This window comes from Cyprinodon tularosa, unplaced genomic scaffold (genome assembly GCF_016077235.1).
Source record: "Cyprinodon tularosa strain WSP-4 unplaced genomic scaffold, ASM1607723v1 ctg786, whole genome shotgun sequence".
Classification (NCBI taxonomy): domain Eukaryota; kingdom Metazoa; phylum Chordata; class Actinopteri; order Cyprinodontiformes; family Cyprinodontidae; genus Cyprinodon; species Cyprinodon tularosa.
Genome location: NW_024039547.1, coordinates 37,501 through 50,277, shown reverse-complemented (window position 1 = coordinate 50,277; position 12,777 = coordinate 37,501). Strand labels below are relative to the sequence as shown.

The window sequence follows — 12,777 nt, the reverse complement described above, 5'->3', positions numbered from 1 at the left end:
CATTCAAAAATGTGGGGGAGATTCACAAAGAGTGGACTGCAGCTGGAGTGAGTGCTTCAAGAACCACCACACACAGACGTATGAAAGACATGGGTTTCTGCTGTCGCATTCCTTGTGTCAAGCCACTCTTGAACCACAGACAGCGTCAGAAGCGTCTTGCCTGGGCTAAAGAGAAACAGGACTGGACTGCTGGTGAGTGGTCCAAAGTCATGTTCTCTGATGAAAGTAAATTTTGCATTTCCTTTGGAAATCAAGGTCCCAGAGTCTGGAGGAAAAGAAGAGAGGCACTTCATCCACGTTGCTTGAAGTCCAGTGTAAAGTTTCCACAGTCAGTGATGGTTTGGGGTGCCATGTCATCTGCTGGTGTTGGTCCATTGTGTTTTCTGAGGTCCAGGGTCAAGGCAGCCACATACCAGGAAGTTTTAGAGCACTTCATGCTTCCTGCAGCTGACCAACTTTTTGGAGATGCAGATTTCATTTTCCAACAGGACTTGGCACCTGCACACAGTGCCAAAGCTACCAGTACCTGGTTGAAGGACCATGGTATCCCTGTTCTTAATTGGCCAGCAAACTCTCCTGACCTTAACCCCATAGAAAATCTATGGGGTATTGTGAAGAAGAAGATGCAATACACCAGACCCAACAATTCAGAAGAGCTAAAAGCCACTATTAGAGCAACCTGGGCTATCATAACACCTGAGCAGTGCCACAGACTGATCGACTCCATGCCACGCCGCATTGCTGCAGTAATACAGGCCAAAGGAGGCCCAACTAAATACTGAGTGCTGTACATGCTCATACTTTTCATGTTCATACTTTTCAGTTGGCCAACATTTCTATAAATCCTTTGTTTTTATTGGTCTTCAGTAATATTCTAATTTTCTGATATGATGAATTTGGGATTTTCATTTGTTGTCATTTGTAATCATCAAAATTAAACAAAATAAACATCTGAAATATATGAGTTTGTATGTAATGTATGATTATAATATACAAGTTTCACTTTTTAAATGGAATTACTGAAATCAATCTACTTTTTCATGATATTCTAATTTTATAACCAGCACCTGTAATGCAGTTAAACTAATAGTCATTAATCATCTTTAAAGGACAGCCACGCATTTCCTCATTCATAACCTGCACTGTATAACAGCTCACGCTTGATTCTTTCCTTTCAGTTAAACTAAGTAGATGACTGATAATTTAGATATTAGAGACTAAAAAAGCTAATCTTATTTCCAGCATCGGGCACAATCTGTACTTTATGATCCCAGCGCAGTCCCCTCTCCACCTAATAAACAGACTTCCATCAGCCTTGGTCATCAGCACTTTTAACAACTAGGGCTACTACTAAAGATTTTTTGTGAAAATTGATTAATCTGTCGATTATTTTTTCGATTAATAATCAGATAGCAAATGTTTCTTAAAGAAGACTTTTTTTACAGAATTAAAGGCATACTATGCAACATTTTTCAGTTAATTAATGTGTTCCATAACGTTTTGGATGATTAAATGAGTCATTTCAGGTCGAACAAAGGTTTTCTCGGCCGCCCTGGTGGTCTGTAGGGGAAATACCGTACTTGCAATTGCAGGAGCCCTCGGCCCGCACCCACAGGCTCAGAAGTCTTGTGCATGGCGAGAGTCGGTCTTGCTTTATGGCGAGAACTTGGCTAACTACAATCTTTGTTATTTAGACACATGCATAACACATAATGTATGAAAACATGCTAAATTTTCAAACTCGAAAATTGGAACGTTCGCCTGTCTGCTAAGCTCAAAACAACCGCGTCTGGCTTGACAGGCTGAGCATATTTACGACGGTGCACTTTTACTTTCGCCCTCTGGGGGGAGCCTCGCTGGAAAATCAACACCGGCTGCATAGTATACCTTTAAACCAGGTGAAACTAAAACTTTTCCACTTAAGGAGGCCTGGATAGAGCAGATTCACAGACAAAGTTTTTTTAAATCTTAAATGCAACATTTTTATATATATATATATATATATATATATATATATATATATATATATATATATATATATATATATATACACTATATTGCCAAAAGTATTTGCTCACCTGCCTTGACTCACATATGAGCTTAAGTGACATCCCGTTCCTAATCCATAGGGTTCAATATGACGTCGGTCCACCCTTTGCAGCTAGAACAGCTTCAACTCTTCTGGGAAGGCTGTCCACAAGGTTTAGGAGTGTGTTTATGGGAATTTTTGACCATTCTTCCAGAAGCGCATTTGTGAGGTCGCACACTGATGTTGGACGAGAAGGCCTGGCTCTCAGTCTCCGCTCTAATTCATCCCAAAGGTGTTCTATCGGGTTGAGGTCAGGACTCTGTGCAGGCCAGTCAAGTTCATCCACACCAGACTCTGTCATCCATGTCTTTATGGACCTTGCTTTGTGCACTGGTGCACAGTCATGTTGGAAGAGGAAGGGGCCAGCTCCAAACTGTTCCCACAAAGTTGGGAGCATGGAATTGTCCAAAATGTCTTGGTATGCTGAAGCATTCAGAGTTCCTTTCACTGGAACTAAGGGGCCAAGCCCAGCTCCTGAAAAACAACCTCACACCATAATCCCCCCTCCACCAAACTTTACACTTGGCACAATGCAGTCAGACAAGTACCGTTCTCCTGGCAACCGCCAAACCCAGACCCGTCCATCAGATTGCCAGATGGAGAAGCGCGATTCGTCACTCCAGAGAACGCGTCTCCACTGCTCTAGAGTCCAGTGGCGGCGTGCTTTACACCACCGCATCCGACGCTTTGCATTGCACTTGGTGATGTATGGCTTGGATGCAGCTGCTCGACCATGGAAACCCATTCCATGAAGCTCTCTGCGCACTGTTCTTGAGCTAATCTGAAGGCCACATGAAGTTTGGAGGTCTGTAGTGATTGACTCTGCAGAAAGTTGGCGACCTCTTCGCACTATGCGCGTCAGCATCCGCTGACCCCGCTCCGTCAGTTTACGTGGCCTACCACTTTGTGGCTGAGTTGCTGTCGTTCCCAAACACTTCCATTTTCTTATAATACAGCTGACAGTTGACTGTGGAATATTTAGGAGCGAGGAAATTTCACGACTGGATTTGTTGCACAGGTGGCATCCTATCACAGTTCCACGCTGGAATTCACTGAGCTCCTGAGAGCGACCCATTCTTTCACAAATGTTTGTAAAAACAGTCTGCATGCCTAGGTGCTTGAATTTATACACCTGTGGCCATGGAAGTGATTGGAACACCTGATTCCAATAATTTGGATGGGTGAGCAAATACTTTTGGCAATATAGTGTATATATATATATATATATTTTTTTTTTTTTTTTTTTTTCTTTTTACAATTTTGGTATAGTTACTGCTCTAAGTGAGGTTGTTTTGCCAGCTAAATGCATGTTTTAGAGTCTCTTTATTCCAGTTAACGATTAATCAATTACTAAATTAGTTGACAATTATTTCAATAATTGATTAATCACAATTAATCTGATTAATTGTTTCAGCCCTAGAACAAACCTAACGCATTCTGGGCATCAAAAACTTAAATTAAGAAACTGGGTAGCTGGTTGAAATACTGGTCAAGATTCTTTGACGCTTCAACACTGAGGTTGTTTTTCTCCTCTGTTCTGTTTTTTAAATTGTTTTAAAATGTTCTTAAGCGAGGAAGTCTACCTTTAAATGTGACCTGTGCAATTCAGTTAATCAGGATTACAACCCTGCTACAATATTCAGTTCTCACTCGCAGCATCAGATCCCTACGGAAGTGTATTGCATTCACATAAAAAAAATCTGACTGACTATCTCATAATTAAGAGATCAGTAGCTCGTGAGTATGAGTTATTATCTCATAATTATGAGAAAAGATCTTGTAATTTTGAGATCCTATCCATATATATGGTTGTGATTACTTGAGCCTGTAATGTCATGCATTACAGGCCTGTAATGCATCTCTCAGAAGACTGGTCTTCATGATCACTTCTTAAACATATCTGCATCTCTTCCACTGAAACGTTCTCTGTACCGAGGTCTGTCCTGATACACGTTGGAGCTCTGCTTCTGTTTTCCACTTTATCAATAAAGTACGCCGCTATAACCCTGGGATTACTACTTGTAGAGTAAGCATGCAGCCTTATTACCATACGCGAAATTCTGTCAACAGCTCCATTAATACAGATTCCGTATGGTTTTACTTTTTCATATGAATCGACATGCCACAAAGTTGGCATCTCGTCATTTTAAACGATTCTGAAACCTCAGCAAGGACTTTGGAGAAGGTACCGACGGACAGTTCTTTGGGACACCACCAAGCCAGCCTGAATGCATTGCAGATGCATTAATTTATAGCCATAAAGCGTCCCGTGATGGTTTAATTGCTCCGGCAGGAACAATGTGACTTCCAGCAAGTCAGAGTGGGCTTTTTTGCCTAAACATTTCTAAGGACGTATTTAGCAATGCTGACAAATTAAACTAATTCCATCCACATTGAGGAAACTCAGTATTTCCCAGTGTCACATACCTAAAAGGAAATAAAAGCATAATTAATCCGACAACCTACTCATTGTTCATGTTTCATGTAGGGTAGCTCGGCAATGAATGTCCTTCCTGATCTCCTGAATATAACATTATCTTATATTTTATTTTCTTTAGTCAAACTGTTTTTAATGTTCTTTTTTGTTTCTGCATTATTTAGTTTATTTTATTATTTTTTTCCTACCTGCTTTGATTCGGTTTTATTTTCCTATATTTTAATCATGTAAAGCACTTTGCATTGTCTTTGTACTGAATTGTGCTATAAAAAATAAATTTGCCTTGCCTTGCCTTATAATTATGAGATCTTATCTCGTAATTGGGAGATAAGATCTCATAATATTGAGATCAAGATCTCGTAATCACGAGATTGGTATCTCGTAATTACGAGATAAGATCTCATAATTACGATATCCTGATCTCGTAATTATGAGATAAGCTGTCAGATTTTTTTTTTTCTTTGGCGAATGCAACACGCTTACGTAGATCCCCCCCCGCTAACAGGCGGGCGGCAGTGATGGGACTCCCCATTGAAAGCACTCTGAAGTCGGCCAGGCTGTAGGGGACTTCCCACTGTCGTTTAGATGAGGTGAAAGTAAATATTGTGGTAAAAACTACGAAATAAAATTGAATATTTTTCACCAGCAGGTTTCAAGATTTTTAGGTAATATATGTATTTTTAAACTGTTTCTCCACAGCTTAGAAAGAAAACTTGTAATAATAATCAGAGCTCGCTCTTTTCCTTGTACATAGTAATCCATCCTCCCAGCTTTTTTGCAACCTGTGCAGTTCATCTACTTTTTACAGACAGCTCTGCAGAAGTGATCACAGCTTCCATTTAGTGTGTGTCTACCAAAAATCTCTTGGATTGGCCTTTTTGATTGGTTGACGCTCCATAATAATCTGCAAAAGTTCCGATTTATGACCTCCAGCATCCAACACCCGGATGCTCAGACGCTTGGATGCGCCACTCCTGATGCTCTGATTAGCCGCAGGACCTCTTGACGCTGCCCCCAAAATACTCCGTAAATTAGTTGCTTTGACACCCATAACGTGTTTGGTGTAAACGCACCTTTGAACCTCCAGCCACTAGTTGGCAGTGCTCAACCCATGAGCCTGTTATTCATTTACAAAAGAGTAACAAGATCGTGTGAGGTTTACCAGATCTAAATGATAAAAATTGCAACATATTTATTAATCTATCAGGATATATCGGAGTAAATCGTATCGTTTAACATGTATCATGGCGCATAAACAAATGCTAATGCTAATTCTCTCCAAGTCCAGTCAATTAGTAACGTGACTCCGCCAGATGGATTTGCTCCGCATATCCATCTGGAAACCTTTCGTTGAAGTAATTTTGGGAAGGGGTGAAAATACTGGTTAGCTGATTGGCCTATGTTGGTGATAGACGGGCCAAATAAACCAAGCAGATCAACGAAGCATATGGCGTACTAACAGAGCGACGATGAAGAGGAGCCAATTGATAGATCAAACTCTTGCCAAAACCAGTCGGGAGAAGAGCAAAAACATCTTTTCCTCTGAGAAAAGCCTCCAGAGCAGTGTTTTGCTCTTCTTTCAGTGAAGAAATACTCTGTAATTCCGATAAAACTTGCTCGATAGCCACGCTAACGCTAGTTTCATCAGCTGAAGCCGCCATGTTCTTTAGACTGAACTGTCGCGCTTCTCGTTGCGTCACACCTCAACCCGCCTCAAAGCCAACGCTGATTGGACGTTCGTTTGGTGAACGGCTCCAAATTTTCTTTAATCTGCGAGTGAAACCTTGAAAGCTCCAGGATCAGGATGGTCTCACGAGGCTAGTCAATTAGCAGTATCAATCACAGACTGGTTATTTCAGTACTTTGGTTCTGTTTTATGCTAATGCATCATGACAAATTCTTAGGACCCAATTAAAATATAGAAGCTGCACCGTCCTTCACATCATCACAGTTGCAGTGTTACATTCCTTCAATTGATGTAATACTAAACCGTCATTATTATTCTGGGTGTCGCTTTGGTGAGAAGGCAAGCACCCGTCGGGCTACAGCTGGCTAGGCGTTTGGTGGTGGGGGGGTAAATGTCACAGCCTCTGCTGGCCTGAAGCTGGCGTCCCCACCCTCCCTGTGTGCCTCAAGCCTTTTGGATTCTCTGGCTATAGCTCCAGAGAAAAAAGCCCCATTTACATTCATCGCTGGACACAGCAGGAAATTAATAGAGAATAACTGCTTTGCAGAGGGATATTTATTAATTCAATGTTAGATCCACGGCACGCTTTATTTTGTTCAGCTTATTGTGCTGTTTTGCTTTCAATTAGCATCTATATTATTAGTATCATAAACAATATTATTATTAAATGCCACAACAAATACCTTACTCATTCACTGGCACTGAACATTTTTCTTTATATTTATGGACTCGTTACTTACTTATATGGCAGCCTGGGTGAGAAAACTCAGGCTAAAGACTAACCTGGAACATTACTGCATACAACTTATTGCCAAGAACGCTGCTTTCTGATGGAAAGATACTACTAAATATTCAAACATCAGCAGAATTCAAATGTTATTCCAAGATTTGTGGCTCATGCCGAAGAAGACATTTTGTGACAGGATGGAAAATGGAAAAATCTGGTTTCTGTCAGTTTGTCACAACATTTCTGGCTTGGGTAGGTGACATGTTTGAGTGGAAACATAATGTTTTTTTTTAGCAAAAGAGCTTGTTGAGGATTATGCTGTGGAATAAATAGGCTGTGACTACATTTTCTTGCTCCCACATAAATCATACATTTTCTTGCTTAGAGGAATTTAGAGCTAACTTCCTCCTGAAAACATAAAGCAAGATAAATCAAGAATATCTCCAAAGTTTTAAGGTATTAAGCTTCGCTAATAATTAACTTTTTTTGTTGTTGATAATTTGAGGAATATTTCAGATGTTAATATGCTTGTTTTATGAATGATTTAAAAAAGTAAATCAACATATTTTTCTTTGGGCTTTAGAGGTACAATATCAGAACCTTCCTTTAGGACCTCTATGACCCACCAGGGAGTTAAGAGCCCTATGTTTAAACTGCTTTAACCTTTTGAAAGGAACAAGATTGAAGGGAGTTGCGGCTGGCCAATAGAGGGCGCTAGGGAACAGCCCCACAAGCCCAATGACCTTGTTTAAGACATAAAAAAAAAGACAAATTAATATTAAATTATAAAATTTATGTTGGACATTGTAAGGTAATTTTTTTTGTATATCTGGTTTATAAAACATACTACAAATCTGAAAAGTTAATTTTCTATTTTAACACTAATACTCTGATATGGCTAAATAAAATCACTGCAAAAAAATTTCTTGCAGAAATGAAACAATGTAGAAAGGGGCATCACTATGTAGGACAAAATGTCACTACCAAAGGTCTTAACTGTCTCATTTAATAAAATATAATCAACCTCAAATCTATCAAAAGTCTATAGATCTGTCTGAAGGGTACGTCTGATTCTGCAACCATTGTTGTGCATCTCAAAAAAATCCTGACCACACATTGGACGGCCGCAAACCTGCGCAGACCTCAAGCAAAAGTGCGCAGACAAAAAGCAGCTGTGATTGGTCCTTGGTATGCCTTTCCGGCTGTCTGTGTGGTCGTTCTTCTCGATTCAGTGCCACGGCGGCCATTTAAAAAAACAACGAGGAACAACTACGATGGACAACTACGACAAAAGGTTAATCAAAGAGGTTTGGAAGTACAACCACTTGTACGATGCCTCAGACAAATTAAATAAATAAATACATCCTCTTCTATGTCTAGCAACTCTACTGCAGATCCATCTCGGTGACCTTGATAGCTTGCAGACACGCCATTGTTGTTTTGGAAGATAAACACTCCAGCGAAGTTCTCGTGACCATTTGCCAAAGTTCTCGCAAGTTCTCAAATAGGCTCCCCTTTGCGCTTTGGTGGTAAACTTCTCTGCGTCCCTAGAAATCAAAGGGAATACTTCCTTAAATAACCTGTTTGGAACTGGATCTAACTTACAAGTTGTAGGCTTAGATGAAGACAATAGTTTTGCTAACTCTGAAAGTTCAACTGGATCAAAGAAGTCTAAGGCCCCGTCCACACGAAGTCAAAACGAACACAAAACGCTAATATTTTCCAGAACGTTTGTCGTAAAGAAGGAGACGTAAAATAAATGTGATCGACCACACGAATGCATGAAAACGCTGCAAAATGTATGCCAGGCCTGTAAGTGGCGCTGTGGTGCCAAAGCAAAAATAGGCAAAAATAGGCAACGAAATGTTGGACATGCGCAGTAATATTTATACAACAACCAAACCGGAAAACCCCTGCAGGTCCATTTTCGTGGTTCAGTCAAATTCAGGTGCTGAACTATGTGGTCGATATTGCTCTGTTCTTCCTGGAGATATTCCAGAAGAAGAAGATTCTGTTGTAAGCCCGACAGCAGGGGGAGTAGCATGAGCAGCAACCATTCAACACAGTACGGCGCCATTGTTGTTGTGATACTGTGTCGCGCATGCGTGTTTAGAGGCGACGCTATGACGCATGCGTGTAAGAACAAAAATGCGGTTAGAGCTTAAAGATGGAAACGCGAAAACGGCGTTTCAAAATCTTCCCACTCTGAAGGCTTAATTAAAAAAAAGATTGTTTACAGACCCCGAAACGCCGGCTTCTTATGGATGAGAGGCTGGTTTGGTGAAAAATTAGTGCGTTTAGGCCAGGGTTTGACTTCGTGTGGACGGGGCCTTAATCCAGTTCCGATCCTATAGTTACCTCTGCTGCTGCCTCACCTTCCAGATATAAAGCAATCATATTTAGAGGGCTCCCAATTATCTTATTTTTAATATAATTAATCTTACTTATAAAGAATCCCATAAAAACAATATTACTAAGAGCATGGGGGACGGACATTTAATTTACATTTATATTTACTTTTTTTTAAGTAGAGAGCCTGGGTGTTTTCAAAAACTAACAAAAATCCTCCACTATATCTTTAAATGAAGAGAAATATCCTGCTCTTACTTTATAAAGGGTAATTTATTTAGAGCAGTAAAGTATTTTTTCCAGAGAAGGTAGGATTCCTGTAGGCATGTACTGTAGAGTACGATTTTCTCTTCAATTTTGTAGCATTTTGCTTCAAAGTGCACAGCTCTGCATTAAACCAGGGAGCCATCTCACTATTAGTAAATTTTCTTTTTTTCAAAGGAGCTATGTTGTCTAAGGCAGTACCCAGAGAACTAGAAACCCTATCAATAAAATTAACAATTAGTAAAGGGGAATAAATTAAATGGTTGCCATCTGCAGTATAGTTTAGTGGTACAGAGGAGAGAGAGAGTGGAACATACTCTTTAAAATTTATAACTGCATTATCTGATGATGATTTGCCAAAGTGAAATCCTGTTTTGGAGGAAGAGAACTTTGTTAAAATTTGTGTGTACAAGTTTGTAAGGAAATACTGTTATTTCTTCACGTTGAATGCCACCCATCTGTCAGCACAAGGTCCAAAGTATGAAGATGAGAAAGTGTGGGTATCTTCACATTTTGAACAAAGCTAATTGAGTCTAAGATAGTATTGAGTTTGTACCAAGGTTTATAAAGCTTAACTAATGTTAACAGTCATTTTGTTTCTTTTTTGTGCGTTTTCTGGCCGAGATGAAGCCATGTCTTTACAGAGCTAGCAGGATCTAACTAAGCTTGAGCTCCGTCTCTTATGACTTATGCCTACTCTTCCTATTGGTGCAGAATCATTTCATGTTGAGTTTAGCAACAGACCTGTCAAAATGTATATAAGAATGATTTATCGTTTTTTTTTTCAGTAAAATGTATACTTTTATTCTGCATCACTTTAAACAAACCTGTTTATTCTTTTTGAACTAATGATCATGTTGATAAAAAGAGTTGTATCTATGACCTTTAATGATGATGATTGTCATGATGAAGACATGCAAAGTAAAAGAATAATTCAAAAAATATTCCTACTTGTCTGTTTGTGTTTTTAGCAAAACTAGACTAAGATTGTGACTAATCTACCCAGTTTTTTGTAATAAAGAAAAAAAAATCCATTATATTGCTTTAACATCAAGGCTTATTGAAGAACATCTTTCCAACATATGCTGGTTTGTCTTTAAAATAATTACTGGTTGTAAAATTACCGGAGTTTTGCTGGCAAATCAGAGTTAGCAAAAACAAAAATGTTTACTCAGTTAACTCCAGACTAACTTTAGATTATGGTGGACAGACTAGGATGATTGCATTCAGATGGTCAGATAAAGCAATGCATTTGTACAATTTCAGAAAAATCAGCAACATGCACAGGGCTACTGCTTAATTCATGACCAGCAGATGGATCAGGGTTGGAGTTGTGGAGAAGTTTTACAGTAGAACAGTGTTATAGTAGGTTAGAAAACAACATCTGTAAACACATCAGGGAGTTCTGTTCAATCTATAATCTCGCAACAGAGAAAGATGGAAATGGAATCATGCTGTGGGCCTGCCTTTAGTCTGTCCGGAAAATTCAGACTTAAATCCAGAAACTTAAATCCAACTGAGAATCTGTGTAAATCTTTAAAATTACTGTTTATATTAAATTTATTTGAGCTATTTTGCTTAAAAGAATAGTAAAAAATATGTCTTAGAAATGCAGAAAGACAAAGAAAATACCCCTTAATCTGTGATTACTTCTGTAATCCTAAAAAAGGTATCCACTCAGTGGGAGAAACCAGAGGCACACTAAACATTGACTTGTATTTGTAACACATTGATTAATTATGTTTACTCTATTTTACAGTGCTGTACTACTTTGTGTTGGTCAGTCACAGTAAAACCCCAATAAGGAAATTCAAGTTTAGCTTGTAATGCACTGAAATATATCAGCAAGAGACTTGATACAGTATGTACTTTAAGATTATTAGGGCCACTAAAAAAAAAAAAGTTAACTGATTTTTAAATTTTATTTCAGTTTAACATGGGAAAAAAGTCAGAATTCTGACTTTAATCTCAGAATTCTGACTTTTTTTGTTGTCAGAATTGAGTCAGAATTCTGAGATTAAAGTCAGAATTCTGACTTTTTTCCCATGTTAAACTGAAATAAAATTTAAAAATCAGTTAACTTTTTTTTTTTTTTCAGTGGCCCTAATCCTCTTCCGTAAACCATCTGAGCATACAAAGCTTCTTATACATTTCTGTTATATGGTTCACTATATCATGGAGCCACTTACAATAAAAAGGTAGGAATACTTTTCTTGTTTTTGTTTTACAGATTTTCTATTTTGAGGTTTAATTTTTTTCAGATTGAGTTTTGCAAACTGCTTTCTTTTCGCATTTAATTTTGCAGCTCACATTATCTTCTCTTAAATCTCTTAACAAGCACATTGACCATGAATAAACTGTTGTTGCTAACATCCATGCAGGCCAATGCATCTTTACTCCCAGAGGTGAAAGAATAGGATGCTATTTTAAAAGAATGGTCATCTGAAAACTCAATATATAAAAGAACGCTGTAAAAAAATAAATAAACATTTTAAAATGTAAAAACTGAAAAAAAAAAAATTGTTAAAGACAAAAAGTGAAAAATATTAATTCAAAAATATAAAATCTGCATGTTCAAGAGAACATGAAATAAAAAAAAGAGAAAATTTTAAATATGAAATATAGATTTTTATATTTTATTTTGCTTGCAACAATAATGGACCAAAGCTCACTCCATACAGGTTGGGTTGGCTATTGGCGTTAGATCTATTAGAGCAGCCTTTTATTACAGGTTCCGGTTAATAAAATTAGATTATGCAGCTTAGAGACATGTCAATTTGCTTATTTGCATCAAATTCATATTGATTAATATAAATGCTTTTCACTTTGCTGCCTGTGTAAAAAAATAAATAAATAAAGTAATCTTGTCAGCATTGGATAAAGCCAGCAATCCAGATTTTAGCTCTTAGTTGCAATTTCAGAGAAAACATGTTTATTTCATTCTTCAACTAGATGACTAGAAGTGCGGCACATGCAGAGCAACATGAAGTCTTATTTTTTTCTTAAGCCTTCAAAAAACCAATCTGAAAACATACAACATTGTTTGTTTGGGGGAAAGATCCAACCTAGTTCTTAGTTTATTCTGTTAAGAGATGTTAATGTTGCTGTAACATGTATCCCACTTGTATGAGTGTGTGCCGCACAACCAGCAACAGCTGCTGATTTGTAAACACAGCGCCTTTAATGCCAGCCTTCATGCAAACCTGTCTAACACACTCAGCCAG

General features: G+C 38.3%; 2 protein-coding genes across 3 annotated transcripts in view; one reads left to right on the top strand and one right to left on the bottom strand.

Moving 5' to 3' along the window:
• The window catches only part of cep89 (centrosomal protein 89), a 116,156-nt gene that overhangs the window by 80,810 nt on the left and 22,569 nt on the right, over nt 1–12,777 (top strand). The window lies entirely within an intron of this gene.
• Nucleotides 1–12,777, bottom strand: part of zgc:165481 (uncharacterized protein LOC100073327 homolog) — a 33,895-nt gene that overhangs the window by 20,713 nt on the left and 405 nt on the right. The gene's annotated exons all lie outside the window — the stretch shown is intronic.